Source organism: Halichoerus grypus, chromosome 7, assembly GCF_964656455.1.
Source record: "Halichoerus grypus chromosome 7, mHalGry1.hap1.1, whole genome shotgun sequence".
In the NCBI taxonomy this organism is placed as follows: Eukaryota; Metazoa; Chordata; class Mammalia; order Carnivora; family Phocidae; genus Halichoerus; species Halichoerus grypus.
The window spans coordinates 129,760,563-129,787,159 of NC_135718.1; the positions used below are offsets into that span (position 1 = coordinate 129,760,563).

Sequence of the window (26,597 nt, forward strand, 5' to 3'; positions counted from 1 at the left end):
TGCCAAATGCCAGGCTTGGAGAGAGTGGTCTGAGGCATTGGGAAGCAGTCTGGCTGCAGGTGGGTTGAGGCTCCTCAGGGAGATTCTGAAATAGGGTCTGAAACACTAAATCCTGGCTGTCTGGAGGGTTAGGAGGCCGGGAGTTGGATGGACAACTTCTTGGGTCTTGCTCTAAGGAGCGAAGCCTCTCGGTAACGACCCTCATACCTGGGCAGTGGGAGTGGGCAGAATCCACCTCTTTCTTCTATCCTCACCCGCCCCCGCCGCTCTCCCCTTCCCAACCGAGGTTTCCAGCTGTGGATGCCTGGATGGACCTGGCTGCAGAGAGGAGGAGGGAACTCTCTGTCCCTCCCTCCTTCTCCATCTCCCCACCCTTCCTCCTTCCTCCTCCCCCTGCCCGCTCTCTGTCTCCCTCCCTCTTTCTCCTCTGAGGCGGTGGAGTCGCCTCGCAGCAGCGAGCTGCGAGCGCCCTGCTCCCAGTCCCGGCTTGAACTGAACTGTGCAAGTGGCGGGTCCTGGAACCCCGGCCCAGGAGCGGCGAGCCCAGGTCTGAGCCCGGGGCGCAGCGGCCAGCCGCCGAGGCCCCGGTTCGGGACCGAGCCGAGGCGCGGAGCGGGAGAGCCGGAGAGCCGGGCGGGCGGGCCGGCGCAGCGTCCGGGCGAGTCAGGGAGCAGGACCGCGGAAGGCAGGGAGACGGCCGCAAGCAGAGGGCAGAGGGCAGAGTGCAGAGAGCGGCCTGGCTCGGCGGAGGGCGCCGCCCGGCCGGAACCGAGCTCTCCGCCCGGGACGGCGGCCCGCGCTGGGGCGCGGACCCAGGGTGGCCACGAGTCCGGAGCGACTCCCCGGCCCCCGGCGGGGGGCGTGCCTCTTCCCAGCCCAGCCGCCCCAGCCCTGCGCGCCGGTCAGCCGCGTCGCCGGGGCATGTGAGCGGGAAGCCCGGGCTGCCAGCCGCGAGGACCCGTTCGGAGGAGGAGCCGGAGCCGGAGCAGGAGCGCCGAGCCCCGAGCCCCGAGCCCGGCGCCCGGCTGAGTAGTAAGTGCGCCCCCTCGGCTCCCGCAGCACGCCGCTGCGCCCCCTCCCCGGCCCTGCGAAGTTTGACACTCGCGCCCCCGCGTTTCTGGGCACACGCCGGCTCTCATCTCTGCGACTTTTCATCCTTTGCAAAGTTTTAGGAGAAGGAACGGACCCCCACCTACCCACCCCCCAACAAGGCCGGCCCGTGGCGGCTCCTCGCGGGCTGACCCAGGTCCTTGTGCAGAGGGGTGGCAGCCCGGTAAGGCCGTGGGGGTGGGGGGCGCTGTGTGTGTCTGTGTGCGCACCACGCTAGCCGGCCTTGGGGTGCTCCCACCTCCCCCCGCCCCCGCCCTCGCCGACCGGCCGGGGCACGAGGGCTTTCTCATCAGTCTGTCTAGGCGCCCAGTTCAAGGATTTCCCAAAGGGAAGCTGGGCGACCTGTGCGCGTCCCGCGTGGGGGCTCGGGTGCCGGCGCCCAGACGCAGATCGACCCCCTCCCGGGTTGGTGCGGTGCGGGGCGGGGCGGCCACGCAGTCCTTCCCACCCTGCCAGGTTCGCACCCCAGCGGACCCGCCGGGCGCTGCATCCTGTTTGTTTTCGGCTCCGGCTGCTCCTGTTTCACCCCCTCCCACCTCCCACCTCCCACCCTAGCCTCCTCCTTACCACCCCCCACCTCCCGCCTTTGCAGTCGGAGGTGAATCTCTGCATCCCGATTTCGCTGCTAAGCAAATCTTGCCTGGGGGTAGGGAGGCGGGGAGGTGGGGAGGGGGCCGGTCGCTCTGTTCCCAGCGGCTCGCCATTGTTTTCCCACCCCGCGCGTTCCGTACGTAAACACACACACACACACACACACACACACACGTGTGCGCGCCGGCTGCTGTGACACGCGCGCGCGCGCGCACACACACACACATACACACACACGTGTGTGTGTATGTGTGTGTGCGCGCGTCGGCTGCTGCGAGTCCCCAGACGCGCAGGGATCGCTCGCGGGATTTTCCCAGCTGCCCGCCCGGCCTTCCAGGCTGCAGGGGCTCCATTACTTATCTGGGGCTGGGGAAGGCGACAGCCGTGGGGGCTGCCGGAGAGTCCCGGGCGGGGCCCCGAGCCGGGCCTGGGCGGGAAGTGAATTTTGAACTTCAGCCCTGGACCTTTCCGGGAGGACCCCGAGCGCACGAGCGGCGGCTCCCGCCCTGGAGGGCCGACGGCAGCTGCGAGGACTCCAGCGGCGCTCTTGGCAGCCGCCTCCGTGACGGGGGCTCGGAGGAAGCCGAGGAGTTTTCCTGGGAAGTTCGCTGTGACTCTGTGGGAATTTCCGGGCAGGGCGCCTCGGCGCTGGCTCTGGCGAAGGGGTCTGGCCAAAGCCAGAGGAGATGCTGCTGCTTTGGGCGGAGTTTCGAGATCCGCGTTTCCATCGTGCTCCCTTAGGAAGTAGTGCTCCACAGCACATTTTGGTTCTAATTCCCCTCCTATGGGCAGCGTCAGCTCGGGCGAGTCCCTTAGCTTTTCCAGATTTTTCCCTTACGCAGAATGGGCAGAATTATGCGCACATCTTTGAAACTGGCATGGAATGATCAGTTAAGGGATAATGGTTTGGAAGGCGTGAACTCCAGAAGGATAGGGACCCCCCCCCCCCCGGTGGGACCATTGAAAGCCACGTACGTATAGCTTAGTGGTTAAGAGCCAGGGCTCCGAAGTTAGATCCTAGATCCTGCCACTGGCGACATGATCTTGAGCAATTCAGCCTTATTGCTCTGTGCCTCAGTTTGCTCATCTGCAGCTCACAGAACTGTGCCTGGCACATAGTAAGTGCTGGAGAAATGTTAGCTGTTACTGCCATTATTAACTGACCTTGAAGAGAGCCCAGAAGGGTACTTTGGGATTGTGCTCCTTTAATCAGTTATAACAATTGTCCACTTCTGGGAAGGAAGAAACCTCACACTTCTTCCCACCCTTTCCTGATTCTGGCTCCTCAGATTCTCCCTACTCCTTGTCTAGTTCCATCTTGTGAAGTCTTTCATTAACCGCCCCCCCCATGCTGCCCCCCATTATTTCACAGTTTTTTGAAAGGCACTTTATTCCCTCCTTTCCCTCATTCTTAAAAATCAATCTTGGCCCACCTGCCAGTCTTCTCTCAGTGGAAATCAGGCCCCAGGAAGGAAGCTGTCTCCACTAGGGTGTCCCCGGAGTATCCTGGTTTGGGCTGCTGGCTCGGGATTGGATGCGCATTTGTGTCTCTGGGGCTGGGTGAATTTCTGGAGAGAGGAGCCCAGGTGTCTGGGGCCCTTGTGGGGGAGGGGTGGATGGGGGAGGGGGCGTCAAGTGGGAAGGGCTGAGGCTGTTCCTGGGGGAGCTCTGCTCCCTGGGCAGCATCTGTGTTACCTGCTTCTGAGGCGCACTCAGGAACCCAGAATAGCCCAGCTGCCTGGGTAGACCGGAAGCAAAGTTTCACCTTCAACTTTCCACTTGCAGTTAAGAGTATTTTCTAGGAAATCGGGTTTGTCACAAGCTCCTTGTCTGATTCTGGACTCTGCAAATGCACAGCGCCAGTAAGGGGTGAGCTGGGAGACAGGAGGGAAGAGCAGGTGGATACTGCCTTGGACAATGGGCTCCCCTTTCCTTTCTCTGATTCTCTAGCCCCCACCCTGGGCATGGGGGAGGGCGGCCAGGAGGTTGGTGCTTGGTGCTTGGAAATCCTGCTGGGGGGCTGTTTTCAGTGATGAGAACCACCATCGCAGTCCCACTCCCCCCATTCATGCCTTAAACAAAAATATGTTGGAACGCTTATTATGTGTCAGGCCCTGTGCTAGGCAATGTGGCTTTAGGGGTGAACAAGACAGGTAGTCTGCCTGCCCTCGAAAGAAGTAACCAAGACAACATTAGACCCCATGTGATGTGGCAGAAATACAGCATGGTGATGTGACACAGAATGTGCACATGGAGGCAGGCAGGGGTGGTGGGAGACTGGAGGCCAGTTGAAGCCTCCCCCCCCCCGGGGGGGGGGAGGATGAGAAGGAGCCCGCTGCACAAAGACGAAGAAAGGATTCCAGGCGGAGGGAATGAAGAATCCCCGAGGCCAGATCGGGTTTGTGCAGAGCAGTGTGCTGGAGGAAATCAGAGGGGGGAGGACCAGAGCCTGGTCGCACAGGGCCTGCTAGGACTGGTTAGGAGCTTGGATTTTATGGCAAGTGTGATGGGAAGCCGTTGGAGAGTTTTAAGGAGGGGAGTGACATGATCTGATGGATGATTTTAAAAGATGATTTAGTATATAAGAAACAGGTAATCAGAGTCGCCCCAGGGGAGGGAAACGGTGGCTGAGGGATGGGTTGGGATGGAGGAAAGATGGTGTTTTCACTCTGGACCCTTTTGTCCTGCCCGAATGAAGTGCCTTGTGCATCTCTGAACTATGCCAAAGAAATCAAACCCCAAAAAGTGTAGGTAAAGAAAGAGTAGCTTCTAATTTGGAAAACATATATTAATAAAAAGGGTAAAACCCTATATGAAGCTCTATGGTATATACTAATTTTGTACAGATAATCGTACGTATGTGCATGCCCACCCTGCACGCATACATGAAGAGAAGACTAAGGCTGCCTGGAAGTGTTTACAGAGCTAATTCCAGATGCTGGACAACGGGTGATTTTTATTTCCTTCTTCTGTTGATTCTTCAGTCTTCTACAATGGTCATGAATGACTTTAACAAGTGGGAAAAAATGTGAAAAAGAGAGGTGACTTTGGTGGCTAATAGAGGGTAGTTTGAAGGGGGAGCAAGAACGGAAGAGGCTAGCCAGGAGGCCCATTGGATTCAGAATGGAGGTAGGGTGGGCCGACGGGAGATTGTTCTGGAAATGGAGCCAGCGGTTGTCACTAACCACTCTTTGCTCTTGTCTAGAGATGGCATTCTATCCCCGCCTCAGATTTTGTGATCAGCAGTGTTGGGGGTCAGTACTGGTGAAGGGCGATTTCCAATGCTGCCTTGGCTTTGAAATCTTGGGTCCAGGACCACATCTTGGGGTCCAGCTTCATCCATACCCCCTCTTTCCTTAGTGGGGAGGGCCCCAGCCTGAACATGTTGCTACTCTGATAATTAGCAGATTCGGGACAACATGATGTATCCGGTAAGAGCTGGGAGAGATGTTCACCACTTAACAGTTCTGAGCCTCTGTTTTTCCATCTGTGAAATGGGACAATAACAGCAACAATATTTAACCTCTTACAGCTCGGGAGGCTCACATCCGATTAAGTCCGAAGTGGTGCCCCATGAATGGTGTGGGTCTGGGTGTGCTGGTTGCCAGACAAGTGTTAGCTTGAGAGGCCCGCTCCTGCAGAGGATCTATGTTCCTGCCCTTGAGGAGCTGACACTTTTCACGGGTTTACTCCTCTTGGGCTGCTTTGAGATTGGCCTTATCGGATAGCTCCCAGTAGGTCACCAGGAAGCCTCTGGAAAAAGTGGAACTCAAATGCCGCTGGGCCTGCGTGCCCCTCCCCCAGCCACAGTCAGAGGTGAAGGGGAGCCTTTGAAAAGGACTGCTGGGAAGGCCCAGCCAGGCCCACAGCAAATCGTGCTTTGAATGGGAATTATTTTTGTGCTCAGTGTTTGCTTAAGAGGGCTCGCTCCTGTCCAAACTCGCTGCAGTCCTCACCCTTTGCTAGTCTCCTTTCTGGAACCTGGCTATGTTAGCCGGGAAGGCTGTCACAGTGTCCGTCACCAGGCAGGGACCCAGGACCCATGGAAGATGGCTTTCACCTCTCCTGTCATCTCCCTGTCTCCCTGCTCCCAAGCAGGAGGGCACACCCTGGATGGGGTCTTTGCTTGGCTCACCTCCATTTTGGTTGCCTCTTCCTTGGGGTCCTCCTTCCAGCTCCTTGGGAAGCTTTGCTTAGGAAGTCTGTTGCAGGCTGGCTCGGCAGGGCCGACTTCAACCTCTGCTTGCTTCTCTGGTCAGGTGGGACTCTGTTCCTTTACAAAATTCAAATACTCTCTGAGCAGCAGTGACATGCTGGCTTCCTCCTAAGAACGGGTGGAGCGGGATAGGGTGTCCAGTTGGGCCTGCCAGAGACCCCCGAGGCCATTCCTGCTCAAGCCTCATGGTGGTGAAGGCTCCTGGGACTCCCCTAGGAAAAGGTTTTCGTCTGCCCTGCGTGGCCCACAGCATAGAACCTGGCAGTTACCGCCTGCTACTCCAGGAGCCCCTGCTTTATTTAGGAAGATCCTCTGCTCCTGTGACCTGCCTCATTTGGGAGGAGCCAGGGGCCCTGTGGCCCTGGCCTTGCCCAGCCCTGTCCCCCCACTGGGTGCTGTCAGGAAGGAGCTGGATGGACCCAGACATGGGACAATGACAGTGGTCAGACCTCCAAGAGGCTGAGAGGTGAGGAGGAAGTGCCGGGGGTTTCCCCACCTCCTCCCAAGGTCATCGGCAGGCAAATCCAAGGCCTGGGTGTGGCCTAGGATGTGTGCTCTGTGTGTGTGCACGCGCGTGTGTGTGTGAGCATGCACGTGTGTGTGTGTGTGGGGGGGGGCCTGGCATCTCAGCACCCAGCGCACACAGGGATGAGCTGGGGGAGCAAGCAGCTGGGGCTGAGATGTGTGTCTGGAGGTTGAGGTGTCCTGGAGTGTGTTTTGAGGGGAGAGGTGTGTTTGGGGTGGTAGAGGAAGAAGTGGGAACAATAGCTCCAGCTTCCCCCTTTTTTCCTAAATAGCATCCTCTACCCAGGCCCTTTCAGTCACTCTGAGAAGCCTGATGCACGCCATCAAACCTCGATTCAGTTCCCTAGACACACACGTATCAGACTCGCCCCACCACAGTACCTTAGCATCTAAATGGCCTTGGCCTGAAGCCCCATAAGCATCCCTGGGCATTGTGGCCAGGTTGGGAGTGGGGAGAGGTTTAGTGTTATCCCCACATTGTCCCCTGTATCTTCTGGGAACATATCCAAGGGAGGGTTTCGGTATTTTGGTTTGAGGAGAGGAGAATGGGAAGGGGCCACAGACTGGACCGGAATCCTCAGGCTCCCTTCCCCCCCTGGTGGTTTAGGTCTGATCCCTGCCAGGCCTGGAGCTCCCTGGGGGATCCGCCCCAGAGGAGGCCAGACTGTTCTCCTCCCCTCGGCCTTACCTCCCCCAGTCCCCGCCCCCTGCTTGACTCAGAATGGAATGTGCAGCCTGTGGAACTGGATGGGGTGAGAACTAGTTCCCAGAGGGCCTTGGTCCAGGCCTTCTCCCTTCCCCCCACAAAGGGAGTGGGGCACCTCGGGGCCAGGTCCTGCTTCTTGGCACTCTAGACCTGCTCCGCTGCCCGTTCAGGGGGTCCAGGTCCTGCCATTTGAAGGAGCAGCTGGGGGGGGCGGGATTTCCTTGGAAGTCCAAGATGGGGGGGGCATTTAGAGGCCAGTGGGTAGCAGGCCAGACAGACCCACCCCCACCCTAGACCGACATCCTTTGTTGACTTCTTTTTTTTAAAAATTATGGCTCATATTTCTATTATTTCTGTGTTTCTGTAGTTCCCCCAAAGTAGTACCACAATGTGCATTACTTTTGTAAGCAGAACGGAAAGGATTTAAAATATATCTAGAACTGATATGCAGAGCAACAGAAAAGTCAGTGTTTCTCTGGCAGACAGAGAGGAGTGGGGACCCACGCTAGAATATTCTGCAGAAAGAGGGGTCCCTGGCAGGAGGGGTAGTAGTGGGAGTATGAGAAGAATCCTGTAAGGCTGGACTGGTGCCCTTTCAGGCTGACAGCGGAGTGGGCCCGTGCGCCCTGGCCCATGCCCTCCTGTTCGCCCTGGCACCTGGCAGGAGGCAGCAAAGGAAGTAAATCCTGCCTTGAGCTGCCCTCACCCTGACGCCAAAGAGTTAACTCTTGCCTGGCCACACAGGCTACACAAGGCAGGCCCTCCGAGGCAGGCCCTGTGCACTCCTCAGAATGGAGGGAGAGGAGTTTTCTGCCGGTGGGGTGTGAAGCTCTTGAAGCCGCCCCCAGCCTATTGAAGGAGCTGAAGTCATTCCTTTATCCCTGTGAGGCTTTGGTTCCAGGCCTGTCCCTGGAGGGGTGGGTCCGGTGGGAAAGGAAGGGCAAGGAGGGGCGAATCAAAGGTTAATGAGGAGGGGCTGGAAGGAGGCCTGGGTGCAGGTAGAGCGGGCTGTCAGAGGCAGGTGGGGTGAGGGGAGTGGAGAATGAATAGGGAGGTATTGAAAGTAGAGGGAGTGGCCCCTCCAGCCCCTGCCATTCTTCTGGATGGCCCGGCTCCCCTTTCCCTGGCTGGTTGGCAAGGGCCTGCTGTGCTTACGTGCGTGTATGTGTGTGTACATGCGTGCGTGTGTGTGCGTGCGTGTGTGTGGGCGTGCGCTTCTGCATGAGCAGCCAGGCGGGCGGTGCTGTGTTCTAGAGAACTTGGTCAGCCCCTCTGGCCTCTGGGAGACCAGGCAGTGCCTCTGAGAGCCCCAGGGATACTGGGGACATGAGACCAACGTCAAGAAGGAAAGGAGAGAGTGGACTGGAAGGCCCAGGGGAGCCAGAGGGAGGCCCTCCTCTCTCTCCTCCATGACCTCCAATTCTCCAGAGCCTCAGGTGCCGACAAGATTGGGGTTTCAGTTCCATTCTACCTGGGGAAGGGCAGGGCTGTGGGTAGTGACCCTCCTTCCCTCCTGTAGCTCTGTCATCGGGAGCATGGATCTGCAGCCATACCCTCTCACCAGGAGTGGATGATGTTGGGGAGTCTAGCCAGGGTGAGGGGCTGGAGAAAGCCAAGTGTGTAGGGAAAGAGTGGTGGAGTCATGGGGTCCCCTAGCTGAGGCTGGTGGGGCAGGGAGAGGGAGGCCTCTCCTCTTACTTGTGGTGATGGGCTCAGCCTTCACTCAACAGGTCCCCTAGCCAGGAAACAGGTCAAAGAACAGAGGAAGGGGATCTGTGTCACCTCGTGCCTGGAGTAGAGTTGGGTAGCAGGAGAACTTTCTCTTTGGTCTGTGAGGAAGTCAAGGGATGAACTTGATTGCCATCTAAGTTGTGATAAGTATACAAGTCTGGATGAATGGGGCTCTTAGTGTTGTGCAGTGCACAGTCTGCACAGCTGTACATGGTGACCCTGTTGGAACTGGCTCAGAACACAGGGACCTATGGTTTCTGTAATGTAAGTTCCCTTCTCTCTACCAGCTCTGCCTGGCCTGAGGTCCATTCTCCTCAACATGACATCCCAAATTTGGAAATGATTGGGCTATTTGTTACCCCTTTCTGGGCATCGATTGACTTGGAGTTTGGGGAAACAGAATTGAGGGGAGGGCCTGTCTGTGAGCATGGGTGTGTGGTTGGCAGTTTAGTGAGGGTCTGTGGAGCTGGACTGCTACCACCCGAGTCCTGTTGGGACAGTTGGCCACGGGCAGGAGTGAGGGACCTCCTGATGGATTTAGGAGCTCCGGAAGGGAAAGGGCAGAACAGACTGCCGGGTGTGGGGGATGCATATGGGGAGGAGGCAAGGGAGTTCCTGCCCGGCCTGACAGCAGCCTCTCCTTGCTGGCCTCTGACCCACAGGGTCTTCCTTGCACCCTTGCCCTCCTCTCTGCCCCTTTCATGCTCAAAACTCACCCATCCCTGTCCTTCAAGATCCTGTTCTTTGATCTCTGAGATCACTGGCAAAGCGGATCTACCAATCTAAGTTCATGTGCTGGTGGGTCATTCCCGAAGCCTTTTAACCAGCCACAGGGCCTTGTTCATCCAGGAGGTGACTGTCAGAGTGGGAGCTTGGGGTGGAGGTCGAGTGGGTGTTCGGGCCTGCGGGGGCCTGCTCCATTCCAGCGGCCACGCAGCCCCTCAGCGGATCCCCGTCCCTGCTACGCTGGGGCTGAGAACAGCACAGCCCCTGACACGGCAGTGAGGAAGGTGAAGGGAAGTAAGTCATCAGTTCGACACTGACGGAAGTGGAGGTGGGGAGGTGCAGGGTGTACTGCTTTGGGAGGACTGAGGAGGGCACCGCAACCAGAGTTGGGCAATCAGGGAGGGCTCCCTGTAAGAGGAGACCTAAAGACCTGGAGGGTGAGGAGGAGATCGCTCCGCAAGACCAAGTCAGAGAGAAGAGACGATTGTAAGGACAGATCCCTTCACGTCTCCCTGGGGCCCTCCCTGGGTCTCCAAGGGCATGTCAGATGGTCCTGCCCCTCACCGAGGACCGAGGAAGCCTCAGGACTTTGGAGGCAGGGGGAGCGGTAGGCGCTTGAAGACAGGGTGGCTAGGGGCTCCTGGCACCCAGAGGCCTTGCCCGGCTCTGAGTCGTGTTTGCCAGCCTGGAGGTGCACGGACACGCGGGGGGGGGTGCGGGGGCTGCCTGGGGTGTGGTGCTGCAGGGTCATGCGGGACTCGGCACACTGTGCTGTGTGGCCCAAGTGGCCCCGGGGTTGGAGGCCCAAGCCTCTCCCAGGCAGCTGGGGCCGGGACGGGCGCAGGGTTGCAAGGACCAACTGCAAATTAGCCGGGCTGGTGTCAAATGCCTTTGCTGCTTCTCCCCTCCTCTCCCGTTCCTCCCTGCCCTCCCGAAAATCAACAACTGTGTCAACAGCAGGGGTTGTGCTTGGCCCGCGGCCCGCGGGGCTGCCAGGCCCGGGCAGGTGCTAGCAGGGGCTGCTGGAGCCCCACGCTGGGAGCGGGCCGGGCCTGGCTGCCAGGCCTGTAGGATAAACAAGGCCGCACACAGACTGGCCAGGAGGGAGAACAGGTGTCTCAGGAGCTCTGCAGACACAAAGGGCCTCTTGTCTCCTCCTCTGTAGCCCGGGGAACAGCCCCCCACCCCCCCACTTGGCTCTCAGGCCCAGCCAGAGACCAGTGGCCAGGTCAGCCAGGGGGTGCTGGCATGGAGGGAAGGGCAGGTGCTGACCCCCAGACACCCGCCCCCCCCCCCACAACTTGGTGCTTGTTTTTCTGCTTGAGGCGGAGTAAAACCAGTCCATAGGAGGCTCTAGCCCCGTAGGCAGGAGACCTGCCTCTGAACAGATCCCCTGGCCAGGAGGCCTCTGTGGGTCTCAGTTTCCCACTGGAAAGACAGCAAGACACCGCACCCCTGCTGGGGCACTCAAGGAAGAAATGGATGGGAAATTGGAAAAGCACCTGGAGGTGTTTGGAAGAAAGAAGCGCTGAATGTCAGGAGTGATGGAAGGTGGGACCAGAAGTAGGGAGACCTGGACCAAAGAATTTGGTGGGTGGGTGCCTGGGCGGCTCAGTTGGTTGGGCGTCCGACTCTTGATTTCGGCTCAGCACATGATTTCAGGGTTGTAGGATCGAGCCCCACGCCCAGCGAGGAGCCTGGTTGGGATTCTGTCTCTTCCCTCTGCCCCTCCCTTCCCACTCTGCATGCTCCAGCTCTCTCTCTCTCTTAAAAAAAAGAATTCCAGGTGGGATTTGGGGCTGGAGGTGGGTGGGGTGAGACAACACCCTCCTCCCTCCATACCTTTCTAGGAAACAAACTTTACTGAGCACCCACCATGTGGCAGGCACTGCACTGGGGACGGGGAGGCAAGGAAGAGTAATACAGGACCAGCATGGGCAGGCAGGCCCTGGAGCCAGACTGCCTATGTGGTCTAGTGACTTAGCCTGTCTGAGGCTCAGTTTCCCGATCTGTAACGTGGGGGTGGTAAGAGTCACTGCCTCACGGGGCTGTGTGATTGTCAGGTGTGTGAAGAGCTGCCTGGTGTGCTATCTGTGGTCTTGCGAGGGCTGATTAGAGAAGGCTGTTAATTGTCCCTGTTCTGGGGCTCAAATCTAGCCAGAGCCTGAGGAATACACGGGTAAACAAAAAATTGGAGTCCAGTCAAGTACCAGGGACCAGGGATGTCCAAAGACTCTGGCATTCCCTGGAGGAGCAATCAACTCTTCTAGGATTACTAGGGAGCGATTTTTAGAGAAAGGGCAATATCGGGTAGGGCTTTGAGGGAAGTATAGGAGTTTTCTGGTCAAGAATGTAGGAAGGGCCTTCTAGCCAGAGAGCCCAGTGGTGTGAAAGTGCACGTTTGTGCCTGCATTACAGGTGTGTGAGGATGGCGGCTGGGGGGGTGGCCTGGGCCAGGCAGAGAAGGGCCTGCATGGCAGGCGAAGGAGTGCAGGCTCATCCCTAGCTTGCAGAAGGGTCAGGTGCCAATTCTGGCCATCACTTTGTTTCCTTCTTCCTCCTCCTCCCCACACCAATACATCATGAATAACTTCAGTCTCGCTCTAGAACATTCTTCAATTTAAAAGCAGGATAGTTCAGTGAAAATACCATGGAGTTGTACAGTCAGAAAGTTCTAGAATTGAAGCTTTTGGATTTTGAGTCTCGATATTGGGCTGTTTGTCTAATTTCTTGGAGCTGCATTTTTCTTATCTGTAAAATGGGGTAATGGTGTCTCCCCTGTGGCAACCTATTGAGAGGATTCTAGAAAAAGGTGTGTCACGTGCTGATGCCCAGCAATTGCACGGTGAAGGGAACTGTTAGGATTATTCTCTATCTTGTCCAGGTCATAAGCCTTGCTGGACTTCGGTTTCTGTATCTGTCATGTGGAAATAGCAGTCTGTCATCTTCCTTCCATGATTGTCAAGTTGGACACGGGCCAGGCTGCCCCTTTCCTGGGCGGATCAGTCAGGCCGGGAGGCCCAGGACCCATGGTAGCCTTCCTGGGGCCCCATCCAAGCCTGCCGGGCCGAAGGGGGGACCCGGCCGTACAGGGGCTGTGGCTCCCTGTGGATCAGGCAGTGGGGTCCCTGTCCTGCCTTTCCGACGGGGACAAGCCCTCCAGGGGCCTGCTCACCTCTTCCTCTGCTTTGCTGGTGTTTGAGGTTTGAGGGTCGTCGCGCAGCTGGGGCCAAGGCCCTCCCTGGTCCAGCCCTTGTGCCCTCAGGCCTGTCACTTCATCTCTTGGAAACTCAATTTCTCCCATCTGCAGCTTGGGAAGGACTGTGTTGACCCCTCCTGGGGGAAAGCGAGGAAGAGTCAGATGAGGACAGTGACGGCCACCCGGGTAATGTTTGTTGCAGTTTCAGAATCCAGATGTGGAGTCAGACGCTTGGTCACAGCCCAGCATCTGCGCTCTGCGTCTCTTTGCCGGTGGCTCACCTTCGGGTGCCTGAGAAGCCTTGTGAATTGGGGAGGGCAGAGAGTATCTGACCCCCCATTTTGTGGATGAGGAATTTGAGCTTTAGGGACAGGGACTCATCCAAGTGGTAGGGCGTCCCAGTCCCACGCTGGCTGTGGGTCTGCAGGGACGAGGCTGGCCCGTGTGGCGTGTCTGAGCCCGTGCAGACTCCAGTGGAAACCCACTCTGGGATCTTGCTGCGGAGCCCCCTGGCCTCCTGCCACTGGTTTTGAGGAATGGGTGATGGGAAGGGCTGGGGCATCGATGAATGTCTGGAGCCCGTGGGGTCTCCTGACAGTCACAGGGAGCCCGTCCCGAGACCAGATCTGGAAGGATGTCCAGCTTGGCAGAGGCTACCATTCTCCACCTCTCCTCCCTCACCTGCCACCTGGGGCTGTGCCCAGTGAGGGCATTGCCCACCCCCCCATCGTCTCTCCTCCTCATCCTCTGCACTCGTGTTACTCAGATGAGGAGAGGCTGGGAGAGAAGGTGGTGCAGAGGGAAGTGCTGGGAGACAGGATTGGGGACAAAGGTCTGGGATGCCCTGGCGAAGTGGCCCGGTAGCCTGGAGACTGCCTGAGTCAGAGCAGAGGGTGGGGGGCAGAAAGAGCGGCAGACGTGTGGGTCTATTCAAGGACCATGTACATATTTACGTGCAATTTGCATATAACCTCTACCCTGAACACAATTTTATAATCTCTCCCTGGGAACATTCAGATTTGTCTTTTATTATCGTTCTTTCCAAAGATGGCAGCTTCTGGCTTTTGCTCTTGTCTTTGCCTCCCCACTCCTGTCCCATTTACCCCCAGACGGCTCTCCACAGGGCAGGTGATTGGGAACAGAGTCAGCCTCCATAGTCTGGCTATGGGTCCTCCCTGGGAGCAGCCTCAACACCACTGCTCTTTAGCGCCACCCAGACCCCTACTGCTCCCCAGCGGCCACCCCTCAGTTGTGAGTGGGGTTTGGGGCACCTTCCTGCCTGGTGCACAGTGCTTGGCACTTAGCAGGTGCTCAGCTAATCTGAGGATAAAGTGAGGTTAGAGACAAGAGGGGACGTTGGGAAACGAAGACATTCGCAGAACAGGCTCCCTTAGGCCTGGCTTTTGTGCCCGTGAAGGGCGAGGCTGGTGGGGAGGCTGATCCCCTGGGGGTCCCGGGGAAGGGGGGAATTGGTTTCCCACTCGGTGGCCAAAGGAGGCATTTCTTTCCTCTTCTGGGCCTTGCAGGAAAGTGTTGAGGGTGAGGGGAGCAGAAAGGAAGGGCCAGGCCTTCTATTATTTTGTTTTTCAGATTGAGAATCTGTTATTAGCAATTTATGACACCCAGGTCTCCAGCCAAGCACATTCTGTTCTCCACGGTTGGGGGAAGACTCTTAAGGGCCACGTCGCGAGGCCAGACAGGAAAGAGGAGCAGGTCAACAATTTATGGTTGCTGTGTGGCGTCCTGGCCTGTGCTAGGGGATAGCTTTAGCGTGGGGCCAACTTGAGCCCAGGCCTGCGTGGGGAGAAGCCCTTCCAGACGGCATGGCGTCCCCGCGGGAGCCCAAATGGCTCTTGTAAGCTGGGCGAATGGGCCCCCCTCCCACTCGCATGCTCACTGGGCCTTGGGCTCCAGATTTCTTCTGTGAAGTGGGGTCATGGCTGGGACGCTCGGAACAGAGCCACCGCCGAGTTTCTCAAGAGAGGAGGTCTGAGAGGACCCCGGAAGGCGGGGAGCGGGCACGATGACCTGTGGAAAGTGGTGCACAAGCAAAACAACCCACCCTTTCTGCGAAAGTGCTGAGCTGATGGAATTGAGCCTGGTGGCCACGAGATCGAGCCGCAGATAGAGCTCTGTGGGTGCCTGGGCTTTGTGCCGCGGGGGGTCCCGGAAGCCAATGCGGAGGGCAGGGCAGCACCTGTGGCGCCTTCTCCCCCAGGCTGGCCTCCACGCCCCCCGGGGCTCATCACTGGTCCCCATTCCTGGAAGCAAGTCCCCTTGCTCCGCGCATGCACGTAAGCTGGTCCCATTCTTCCGCTGACTTCCCCTCATTCTCCCCCCAGCTGTTGGCCTCTGATGAGAACGGAGCAGCAGTATCCATGCTTCAGAGGGTCAGCGTCCTCCGGGGGGTCCCTGGTGCCGAAGGGCAGGGACGGACGGGGGTGCCCCCTCCTCTGGCCTCTGCCTCACGGCTGGGAGGGGCCCAGGCTGCTCTGGGGAGAGCGAACCACTCGAGCGAGTTCCTTGCCTCCCAGCCAGGTGCTCGCTTGGTGCCACTGGATGGTTGTTGAAGGGCAGATTTGCTGGAAGGAGAGAAGCTTCTGTGGGACTCTGGAAAGAGCCAGGGCCGAGACTGTGTGCGCTGGGCAGTGAGAGAATGGGCCTGGTTTCCAGCTGTGAGGTTTGGACGGTTATCTTATTATCTTCCTCACACAGCTGACGGCCAGGCCGCTCATTCCCGAGACGGGTGACTTGTCCTCTGTTCTCTGACTTGATAGCCTCCTCCCCAGCTAGCTCCAGGCTCTTTCCAGGGTTCCCGAAAGGATGAGCTGCAAGATTGGATTTTGCGCGGGGAAGTTCAGTAAGTGTGTCTGGAGCACATACTCTGGGCCCAGCACCCGACGTGGGGTTCATTGGCACCCCTGTGTCCTGCTAGGGCGACTCTTCACCGGGCACCTCTGTGCCAGGGGCTGTAAGGAGCGACGGTGGCCGAGCTACCCGCCCTGAGCCTTACGGCGTGGCAAAGGGGGCGCATCAGCTTAGATCGCAGTTAGGCAAGGACCGCCAAGGCCAGAGCCGGTCAGGGAGCTAGGACTTGGTTGACAATGAGGAACCAGAGAATGGGTTTCAGAGAACTTTCAGAATGGCTAGCTCATTCATTCAGACTGAAACTTCTCTCTCATTGTTCTGTGAAACATTCCAACACAACCCTGTTCTTTTGCTTTCCATTCAAAGACATTTTTGCTGCCTCAAATCATGCTGAACCATCTGGTGATCGAGACAACTTTGCATCTCCCTGCCAGGGCTAGTGGGCTCCCAGGGTGTGGGGCTGAGGCTGGCGGCCCTGGGAGAGCGAGGGGGGAGGGGTATTGCTTTTCTTTGTCTGCCCAGACCCATGCTGCCGCCCTCAGCTTTGGTCCTGCCAGGTCCCAAGTCAGTAAGTGTGGCCAGCGTTCCTGGGAAAGCCAGCATGTGCCATTTCTTGACAAACGGGCAAATTTACATTGTTCAGGATTGAAAATTATCTTTTTTAAAGATTGTATTTATTTGGGAGAGAGAGAGGAGTACAAGCAGGGGGAGGGGGAGAAGCAGGCCCCCTGCCGAGCAGGGAACCCAACTTGCGGCTGGGATCGGTCCCAGGACCCCAGGATCACGACCTGAGCCGAAGGAAGACGCTTAACCGACTGAGCCACCCAGGCGCCCCAGGATTAAGAATTATTAATCTCTAGAGGTCTTTTTAAAAGGCAACGGTCTGGTCTGATACATTTTTGAACAAATGTGCTCCTCAGGGGATGGATAAGCATTACCAAGCCCTCCCATGTGAAGGGATTGGGTGAGGTGTGGAGAGAGGAGGCCAGACCCTGCCCACAGGGAAGCTGAAATCTGTCCGGGGAGGTGAGGCAGGGAATCCTAGGAAACAGAGTGGCACTGTGGGAATAACACGTTTCAGCCGAGTTGGCCAGAGCGCCAGGACACGGAGCCATTTCTGCCTCCACAGCCTCGAGTCGGAAGGCTGTGAGGTGGAGTCAGATAGACCCAGGTTTGAGCGCTGGCCCTGCTTCTGAGCTGTGTGATTTCCGGCAAATACTAGAACTTTCTCAGAGCCGAGTTTTCTCACCTACAAAGCAGGAAGAGATTAAATACCTACTTCACAAGGTTAAAAGGATTCAATCAAGTGATGTACCTATTATAGGCCTTCGTACAGGGCCACGAGTGTAGAAGGCTCCAGTAAGTGGGAGCTGGTAGGTGGCCACTGTGGTGGTGCTTTGGGGGCTCATGCTAGGGTGGGAGAGGTGCGGCTGTCCTGGCCTGCCTGGATGTGCGGACGGCCCTCCCTTGGGTCTTGAGCATGGCCTGTGGGATCTGGGAAAGGGGGAGAAGCCCCTCTCCACAGTGTGGTGGGGATGGATTGTTGGCCCCGACACCTCCCTCAGCCTTCCACGGTTTTCCTTCTTCACAAGCGACACGCAGATGCACTTGCTGTGCAGCCCTGGCCAGGTTGCTTCGCCTCTCTGTGCTTCAGCTTCCGCCACTGTGACCGGCTGCTCACCACCATGCCCGCGTGTTGGAAGCCTTCAGTTGAAAGGACTGACGAGGTGCGAAGTGTTAGAGCCGCGGGCATCTTACCCCCGTGTTTGCTGCTCTTATTGTTGCTGTGGTTATTCTGTTACTCGCGGGACCCATTCACTCCGCTGGCCCAGGTGTTCCAGAAGTTTGGAGCAGGGGTGGGGCGTGGACCCCCCCTGCTGGTGCAGAGGAGCAGCCCAGGAAGGGGAATGAGCGGTGTGTCACGCACTAGCGGAGGTGGGGCCTTGCCCGGTGTAGCAGAAATGACCGCCCTGCTCAGAGCCAGCTGCTCTTCGTCCTCGGCCCGGTGTCGTCCCTTAAACTGGTCACTGAGGGGGGACACTTCTGCCCCAAGTAGGATGGATTTTTGTCGAACCTATGAAATTCACATGTAGTTGGGATGGCCCCGGGCTGTGAAACCAGCGCGGTCACAAACCCCAGCTGCTGGTGAGTTGTAATGAGTCATAGTAATAAATAACCGGCTACCAACCTTTGGGCTCTGGGCGGCTCAGGAGCTGCCTGCAAGGACCTGGCCGGAGGTGAAGGCTGTCCTCCCGCCACCCAGCCCTCCTGCTGGAGAGGGTTAATTGGGCTTGGCGGGCCTGTAGGCAGCGGCCTCTTTTCCAGGTTCCTTGGGCTATGGTTTTGGACGTGGAGTCAGGCGGATCTTAAATAGGATTCTGCCGCTTCCCCTTCGCTTCAGCTGCCTCATCTATAAAATGGGTCTTGTGGCCGCTGAAAATACCTGTGAAGTGCTGAGCTTGTTGCGATCACTCTGTGATTATCTTTCTGCTGATTTGGGCTGCAGCCGGCAAGTGGAAACCAGGGCCTTAGCGGCTCTTGTATTTCCAGGGCATCAAAGACCTTGGAGCCCTCCCCCACTTAAAATTTTATCTCTGGGAGAAGTAATAATTCACTCCATGTGCAAATGGAAGAATTGAGACCTTGGGAAGGTGGGTGGTGTGTCCGGGCCCCACAGTGAATCAAAAGCCTCCAGATCCCTTTCCCTTGTACGGGGTTTTATAAACCATCCAGGTATATGAAGCGTTTTGACAGTTTTAGAAAGTCACTGTGCTGAGGACCCTCGCAATCTGGTGTGTGTATTTTGATTCCCAATTTACAGATAGGAAAACTGAGGCTTAGAGAATTAGGACTTGCCCAGGATTGCATCCTGAATTTGCATCAGAGCTAGGGCTCCAGCTCAAGACCCTCGGCCTCCAAATCCAGTTCCATTTCCACTGTGCACTCAGAACTCTCACCTGGGCCTGTCTGGACCCCCTCTGCAATGATGCTTCCCTCCATAAAGTAGATCTGTTAGGGTGGATAGTCATGAGCCGGGAAGGAGAGGGTTAAATTCTTCCTAAGCACCAGAGCTGGTTTTGAGCTGGGCGCCTCCAGTGACCCCATCATTGACCCCCACCTCCTGGGTCAGGGCAGCAGGCTGTGGGGGAGGGGAAACAGTGGCTCTGATGGTCCAGTGGGGGCTGAGGGAGGGCCTGGGGGGGCAAGGGCAGGGAGGGGAAGCTCATCTCTCTTCCTCCTTGGACAAAGATGCCGGGTGGCCTTTTGGTTTCCATAGGAAGTCCCCAAGGGTCCCTTGGGGTGGGCTGTCAGTCAGCGTGGCCACAGAGCACAGGCAGCTTTTGGAGACACTGGGATCCTGGGATGTATTCTTGATTAAGTGGGAACTGGGATATTTTTACCAAGAAAGGCACCAGTAATAGAAAATGGAAATAGCAAATCAATCTTAGGGCTGGATGGGACTTTGGTCCCAGTCTGTCCCTCATCCAGGAGGAAAGGATGACACGGGTGGCCCTCAAGCCAGCATCTGGAATAAGGGGATGAGTCCTTGCTCATTTCCCTCCTCTCCCAGGTCTGTCTGTCCCGTCTGTCCTGTCCGTCTCCCAGTCCCCTGCCTTTGTTAGCTCAGACTTTCTGGCATATATAGAGCTTCTATTTGGACCCCTGTCGCCGCTGTGTCCTCTCCACATGGATGCTGAGAGAGGGCCTGAGCAGTAGGATGAGTCGCCCCGGTGCGGACCACAAGTCAGGGCAGATCTGTTCGGGAAACCACGTGTCCAGCCCAGTGCTGTCCTTGAAACTGCCACCCTAAGAAGGACACTGGAGGAAAGGATTTCCAGGAAGGCCAAGGACCCGACTTTAAGGGAACCTAATCTCTTCCCCTCTCCCCCTCTTCCTGCCCCCAGATCCCTTTCCCTCCCTGCTGAGGGGTCCTCCATACACCTGTCTCTGCCTGGCAGGTGGAAGCCTTTGATTGTTCCTGGAGGCGAGGGAGGCATGGAGGGGAAGGCCTTCTAGCTGGTGGGGCAGGTCTGGCACTGTCTGGCTCTGGCCTTTTCTAGACACTTCAATTAGTGATGTTAATTATGGCTTTGTGAGCATGGGGTTCTCCAAAGGCAGCCTGTCTCTAGCCCGCCGCTCCCCCGACGCCCGTTCTGACATTAGTCCCCAGTCTGTGAGGCTGTGCTTATTGCTCTTGCCTCTGCCCATCTGCAAGATTAAAGGTGCCGGGAAAGTGTAAATTATTAGCAGCTTCATCTCGTCTTTTTTTTGTGTGTGTGTGGTGAAAGATGCAATAACAAAATTTATCATTTTAACCATTTCTAATTGTATGGTTCAGGGGCAGGAAGTGCATTCACGGTATACATCCCACCGTCCCTCTCCGGAATTTTGCATCATCCCGAACTGCAATTCTGTCGCCATTAAACAACAGCTCGCCCTTCCCCCTCTCCCTGCCCCTGGTACCGTCTATTCTACTTTCTGTGTCTATGAATTTAACTTTCCAAGTGCCTCCTATAAGCAGAATCAGATATTAGTCCTTTTGTGTCCGGCTTATTTCCCTTAGCATCATGTTTTCCAGGTTCGTCCACATTGTACCATGTGTCAGAATTTGCTTCCTTTTAAGGCTGATAACAGTCTGACATATATATATACACATATATGTAAAATATATATTCTATCCACACACACACCACACTTGATCCATTCATCCTTCCATAGACATTTGGGTTATTTCCACCTTTGGGCTGTTGTGAATAATGCTTATGAGCGTGGGTGTCCAGTATTCCTTCAAGACCCTGCTTTCAAATCTTTTGGGTATATTCCAAAAGTGGAATAGCTGGGTGATACAGTTATTGTATGTTTAATTCTGGGCAGAACTGCCATATTGTTTTCCACGGCAGCCACACCGTGTTACATCCCGGCCAGCAACTGTCCACATCCTTGCATCCTCCATCTTAAAAAAAAAAAAAAAAAAAAATTGGGGCGCCTGGGTGGCTCAGTTGGTTAAGCATCTGCCTTCAGCTCAGGTCGTGATCCCGGGGTCCTGGGATCAAGTCCCGCATCGGCCTCCCTGCTCAGCGGGGAGCCTGCTTCTCCCTCTGCTGCTCCCTCTGCTCGTGCTTTCTCTCTCTCTCTGTCAAATAAATAAATAAAATCTTAAAAAAAAATAAATTAAAAAATTAAAAAATTCCATCATAGTGGGTGTGAAGTGGTATCTCATTGTAGTTCTCCCATCTTTTTAAGGGGAAGTCAAAGCCCTGAGAAATGCTGAGACAGGCCCTCTCTGTAGTAGAAGCAGTCAGACCCTGGGCCCAAGCTTCCGGGCCCCCCTCTTGGTCTCCACCCTCCATCTTGTACTTCCTTTGCTACTCTGTCCCCAGCCCATGAAGAGGAGGCAGGTGAGGTCCTTCTGCTGCCTTGCTCTGTCCACTGATTGTCAGGGTGCTTTCCTTCCCATCTGTCGCAGGAACGGAATGGCTGTGACCCACCGGAGGTGTCTGGAAGGTGCCTGACCTTGAGGGTGAAGAGAAGGTTTCAGTAATACGAAATTTCTTAAGAGTTGGACCATTTCAACCCTGTGCACTGGGTGCAGAGATCACGGTGCTGTCATTAGAAGGGAAGGTGTACAAACATTACAATTGATCTTATAAAGCGTTTCCAATAATTTCTGATTTTTAGGAACATGAAAACTCCCTCAGAGAGACTGTTAAGGGGGCGGGGAATAGTATAAAACTTGCTTATGAGCTCAATAGTGGAAGAGAAAACTATGCATAGAAAAAAGATTTGATAGAAATCTGCCAAATTCTGATCAGTGGCCACCTCCAGATTGACGGGAAATGGTGGCTTTCACATTTCTCTGTGTTATCCTAAATTTTGCAGATTTCCTACAATGAGCACACATTCCTTTTACATTCAGGGGAAAAAATGATAAGAAAATAAGAATGAGTGCAACCATTCATTAGGCCTATGTGTTGCAAGGGACTTCGGAGCACACGGTTCTGCTCGATGCCGTGAAGTCAGACTTGAATGGGAAGTGAAGGGAGCAGGTGTGGAGGCATGGGGGTAGGTGGCCTGGAGAGGTGGCCGGCAAACAAAGAAGTGGTGGCTACAAGGGAGCTCAGGGGCTGGAGCAGCCCCATGCCTTCCTGAGTGCTGCCCCTTGTTTCCTTGGAAGATACCTGGTAGGACACTGGCTTTGAATCATTTTATGTCTGTAAGTGGTGTGGGGAGGCTGCATTGAGCAGCGCCCCCCCCCCCCCCCCCCCCGCCCCGTGCTTTGACCTGGTCTCCTGATGCAACTGGCAGGAGGGAGAGAGGCCTGCAAACCCGTGAAACCAGGGCTTCATCAGCCCCAAGGTTGCCTTTGACTTATATCAGCTGAACTAGAACTTGCCTGGGTCCCTTGACCTCCATCATGGGAACAGCAGAAGTTGGGGGTGGAGGACAGGCAATTCTGGCTCTCATCAGGAGATGACTTTCCGTGGTTCTTGAATCCTCAGGCCCGCAGCAGAGAAAACAGTAATTGCTTGGGCAGTTGCTTAAACCTCCTTAAGCCTCTGTCCCCGCATCAGTAAAACAAGATTATAATAGTAACTATTTCACGGGATTGTTGAAAATTAAAAGGGCTCATCCCCAAAGATGACACTTGGCATGTTGTCTGCTCGCTTCCTATTGTCTGATTGAGAGCTGGGTTCTGACACTGGACTGCTGGGCTCAGATCACCTCCGTCCCTCAGCTTCTCCATCTGTAAAATGGGTGTGCCCCAGATGGTTACTGTGAAGACTAAATAAATTAATGTAAGTGAAGGTGTCTCCAGCATCCAGCAGTGCTTGGCACATAGCGGAGGCTCAGTAAATGTTAGCTGTGATCCGAGGGGGTCTTTAGCAGATCTGCACCAGCATGTCAGCCAGTTGGTGGTGGCTGGCATCTGCCAACTCATCTGATTGTCCCAGGAGTCCCATCTAATGGGTCAATGCCCATCACTTGTCAGGTATTTTGAATATCCCCCTTATTATTTTATTGTTAGCACTGTGAGCTCCAGACGTCAGGATCCTTACCAGAATCCTACCTCCTCCCATCCCTTTGCCAGATACGACTCTTCGGTTGAGGTGGTCCGGCTTCCATTTCCAAAGGGTGCTGGTGCTGCCAGGTGGGGTCCCGGGCAGACTGGGGTGCAGGCTACCGTGTGGGGATCGCTTGATGAGCATTTTGGATGAAATCAGAGACTCACTATCATACCCCTCTCCTCCCCTTGCTTCCCTGCCTTTTTGAAAAGGAGCCAAAGCCAAGAAAGAACAACCACCCATAAATAAAGGGGACCACGAAAATAACAAAAAGAAAGAAGAAATCTTGCTTTTGTGGCAGGCTTGGCTGCCGATGGGGTAGATAATGGGAGAGGAAACACGGCCTTTGCAGAGAAAAAGAACGGAACACTTTGTTCACTTGCAGAATGAATGCTGCTTGAGCAGGAGCTGCTGAATTGGGGTTTCCGATGAGTGAGCTTGTCTTGGGGGGGATGGTGGTGATTAGGTTTACCCCAGGTGCAGGTGGCCACCCACCCTAAGCCTGGGGTGGGGGAAGGGGAGGCAGTGGGGGAAGCAGCAGACCTGAGCCAGTGCAAAAAGGTGAGGCCGGTGTGTCCAGGTCCGGCCCGTGGGCCCCCCTCCCCCACTACCGCAGTGCTGCGGGCACCTTGTTTCTCCACTTTCTGCTCAAGCTGGGGAGCTAGATGCTTGAGCTGCTCTGGAAGCCCCCAGACCTTCTCTCAAGGTGTATCTACTGTGGAGCCTTGGTGGGGAGGCACATCCCAGGGAGGAGAGGATGAGGCCGAAGTGGATTTGCTGATTATTTGCAAGCCGGCCTTCTGGGTACAAGGCTATCTTCCTGTCAACACTGCCTGGTTGGTGGCCTTCTAGGTGACCGGCATTTGTGGAATCCTCTTTCTTGTGCGAACTACCCATCTTGATCACGGACCCATTTTTCTGCCCCTGCAGTGAGTGGCTGAGGCAGGAAGAGGGAAAAGAATCAGATATCTTTCCTGAGCCCCCCGGGATCTCAGGAGGCGATGTGCAGGTGCCCACTTGGAGAGGGGGCTGTGGGCTTATGGATGTGTGGAGGCTGATACTTGAAATGACTTTTAAGAAGGGTGCTTGAAATCTATATTGGTTTGGGCTGAGCACTCTGCCTGGCGGAGGTTCCCTGGAGGCTCATTCATTCATTCATTCAACTGCAACAAGATGAAGTACCCATCTGCTTGGTGCTAGGCATCCTGCTGAGTATTTCATATACACTACTTATTTTTGTTTAAGATTTTATTTTTTAAGGCATCTCTACACCCGACATGGGGCTCGAACTCATGACCCCAAGATCAAGAGTTGCATGCTGTTCCAACTGAGCTAGCCGGGGGCCGCTCCTATACATTACTTATTAATTCTCCAGCAACCATGAGAGTTGGGTCTTGTTGGCCCCCTTGACAGGTGAAGAATCTGAGCTGTAAAGAGGTTAAGTCTCAGGCATCCACTGGGCTCCTCCGTGGAGCAGTGGGAACCGGGTGCATCTGCTTCTCACCCTCCAGCTGCAGATTCTGATGAGTGGTTTGGCTCGGCTTCCTGTATCGCCTCCTTACTCCTTGCCAGCACTCTCTGGGCTGTATATTACTAGTCCATTTGTAGGTAAGCAAAGTAGACGACTTCGAGAGTGGAGTGATTGGCCTGATTTGGCCACTTGTGAGAGGGATGCTTGGGTTTGAACCGACTGTATGAGGCTCCTGAGCCTCCATGTCACCCTATACCATGAGAACTCTGTCCACGTGGCTTAGCCTTGACACCAAGCAAGAGCCGAGAGCTGCCCAGTCCACCCCGGCCCCAGTCGGGGGCATTCCTGGCCCAAATGAGACTTCATCTAGCCTGGTGGGAGAAGCTGGTTGTGTTCAGGCCGGTCCCACTTGCCCCTGTCCCCTCCTGGGGTTGGCTGGGGACTGCAGGGGTTCGTAGGAACAACACTTCACCCGCTTGGGCTCTGGAGGAAATGAGGGAGCTCCTCAGGGCTGCAGAGCTGCTGTGTCGTCGGCTGGGGAAGGGCAGGCACGGTGGCATGGACAGATAAACAGTGGCGCTGGGGACGTGGGGTTGCCTTGGCACATTCGGGACGCTTTCAGCCTGTCCACACTGCCTGGGGCCTTGGTGCCTGACGCAGGGTGGGCACCGGCCGGCGGAGATTCCAGGGTAGCCGGGGAAGGCCCAGGCAGGGTGCTGAGACAGGGCCAGAGGGAGGGAGACCTACAGGGAGCAGATGGAGAAGGAGGAGGGTGACACGCCTCACTGTCCTTTCGGGTTGTGGGTCTTCTGCGTGTTTGGCCACGCAGGGGTGGGGGAGGCTTCCCCAAGGGCGATGGGGAGCGTTCAGGGAGCAAACTCTTTTTTTTTTTAAGATTTTATTTACTTATTTATTTGACAGAGACAAGCGAGAGAGGGAACACAAGCAGGGGGAGTGGGAGAGGGAGAGGCAGGCTTCCCGCTGAGCAGGGAGCCCGATGCGGGGCTCGATCCCAGGACCCTGGGATCATGACCTGAGCCGAAGGCAGACAGCCGCTTAACGACTGAGCCACCCAGGCGCCCTTTTTTTCTTTTTTTTTTTTTTGCTTTTTACAAACATCACACTGGGTCCTCTGAATAATTCTACAAGACAGTTATTATTTGTTCCAGTTTGGAGATGGAGAAACGGAAACCTCCCTGTGGTCCCACAGCTAGCAGCTAGTAGTATGCGATGGAGCCAGGCTTCAAACACAGGTCTGGGGGGCCACAGAAACCATTTTCTTTTGGCTGTGCCAAGCAGCACACTTCCCAGCAACGCCGGAGAGGCACCCCCGCCCTCCTTTCTCCCAGAGAGCTGGGGGCCCGAGAGCCTGGGACCTGCCAGGCCGGCCGGGGAGGGAGGCAGCGTGGGGAGGGGGGCCCCTCCTTCCTGCTTTAGGCCTCTCCCTCCCGCCTTCGCTGAGCTTCTGTTCTGTGCCAGGTTCTCTGAGTATCTGCAAGCTTCTAATCAAAGCAGGTATTGGGATCTCCATTTACACACGAAGAAATGAAGTTATTGAGAGGTCAAGTCTTTTCTCCAAGTCCAAATCAGCCTTGATTTCTTTTGACTAATCTTCCTTGGCCATGACTCAAGGCAAAACCAACTAGAATCCTGTGAGCGGGGAAGACAGTGACAGATCTGTCTGTGCTGGACTGGGGCCTGGTGTCTGGGGTAGAGGGAGAGCGACGGCGGATCAGCCCGCGGGAAAAGACCTTGCTTTGGGCATCACGGAAGCCTGGCTTCAGCGGGGCCTTGGGGAAGACGGGGGAAATGCATGGCAAGCCCCTGACTTGGTGCCTACAAGCCAAGCGAGTGCTCTGCCCTTGAATGCTCTTTTGGCCTCTCCTTCCTTTGGTTCACGTTCGGGGCTATCCCCAAAAGAAGGCCTTTGACAAGCCAGTCAGCCTTGGCTGCAGCATTTCTGCTGTGCGCTGGCCCTGGGCTGGGCCTGGCTGGTGCAGAAGCCCAGACCCATTCCGCTGTCCAGGACATGGCCTTCGACGTGGTCACTGGGAGACAAGAACAGCACTGCAGGGGCCCCCTTGCACTGTGGGTGGGCTGGAGACCATATGCAGTCCTAAAGGCAGGAGGGCCCCCAGAGAAGGGACTCCAGGAAACACCTGGTAAACTCCGTTTTACCCAGGACGGTGGGGCAGGCGTGCATCCCACTGGGAGCCTCAACAGCACTTGCAGTCTATCCCTGCTGTCTTTTCCTGGCCTCTCCTCCTGGCCTGGGAGAAGACTCAGGTGCCTCAGAGACGTAGGGACAACCACGTGGGGCCATGGATGGGACCATCACAGCTCCAGTCTCTCCCTGGCTCCTTCAGTCTGCTGTGCCCTTGGACCGGGGC

The 26,597-nt window shown here is 56.1% G+C and overlaps 1 protein-coding gene across 3 annotated transcripts in view; it reads left to right on the top strand.

The window, feature by feature from the left end:
• The first annotated feature begins 428 nt into the window (after positions 1 to 428).
• Positions 429 to 26,597, top strand: part of SOX13 (SRY-box transcription factor 13) — a 44,777-nt gene continuing 18,608 nt past the window's right edge. The window contains exon 1 of one of the 3 annotated variants that reach the window (XM_078078286.1): positions 429 to 547. The gene's annotated coding sequence lies outside the window, so the exon portion shown is untranslated. The other 2 variants (XM_078078285.1, XM_078078287.1) reach the window with 2 other exon arrangements.